The sequence below is a fragment of the Crocuta crocuta genome, unplaced genomic scaffold, assembly GCF_008692635.1.
Source record: "Crocuta crocuta isolate KB4526 unplaced genomic scaffold, BGI_CrCroc_1.0 scaffold68, whole genome shotgun sequence".
NCBI classification, from domain to species: domain Eukaryota; kingdom Metazoa; phylum Chordata; class Mammalia; order Carnivora; family Hyaenidae; genus Crocuta; species Crocuta crocuta.
In genome coordinates this window covers 3,309,508-3,310,178 of record NW_027532426.1, presented here as the reverse complement: position 1 = coordinate 3,310,178, position 671 = coordinate 3,309,508, and positions in this window count along the sequence as shown.

Genomic DNA, 671 nt, shown 5'->3' with positions numbered 1-671 from the left:
CCGCGCGTAGCCCACAGCCCCGGTGGCTGCCTCGGACCCTCCCCCTCGCTACCTCAGGAGCAGGTCTGCGAGGGGGCTGCGGCACAAAGAGGTGGTGGTCGAGGGAGACGCCAAATCGCTAAAAGGGGGAATCCGTTTCGGCCATCTTGGAAGGGAGGAAAGGGAAAAGGGGAGAGAAAAGGGAGAAAGAAAGNACAAAATGGCTTTTTTTTTCCAGACAAGAGTAGGTCCCGCCCACTACTCACCCACGTGACCTCATTCCTTCAGGGTGTTTGCGGAGAGGGGAAGAGGAGGAGGGGGAGAGGCTAACGCGGCTGCCCCCACACTGGGTGCAGGTCCCCCTAAATTAGGACGCGACCTCACTCTTCCCAAACAGACCCTCACCCTGGAGGATGTATCCTCTCCTCTGTTAACCTCTGCAAAGCACCCTTCCCCCCCTAAAAAAAAATGCATGTGTGCCCCCCACCCCCTGACCCTGAGATCCCCGCCCCTAAGCTGGGGCGCTTGGAAAAATGGTGAAATGAGGAGGACCGGGCGGAGATGTGGTTCGTTCTGCAGTCCTACACGGCCTGGATCAAAGGGCGCTGGGTTCCGGCCGGGGACCCGACACCTCCGGCCACGCGTCCAGGGTATTTTCATTCACTCTAAGTGACACTCCCTTAAAATTAATA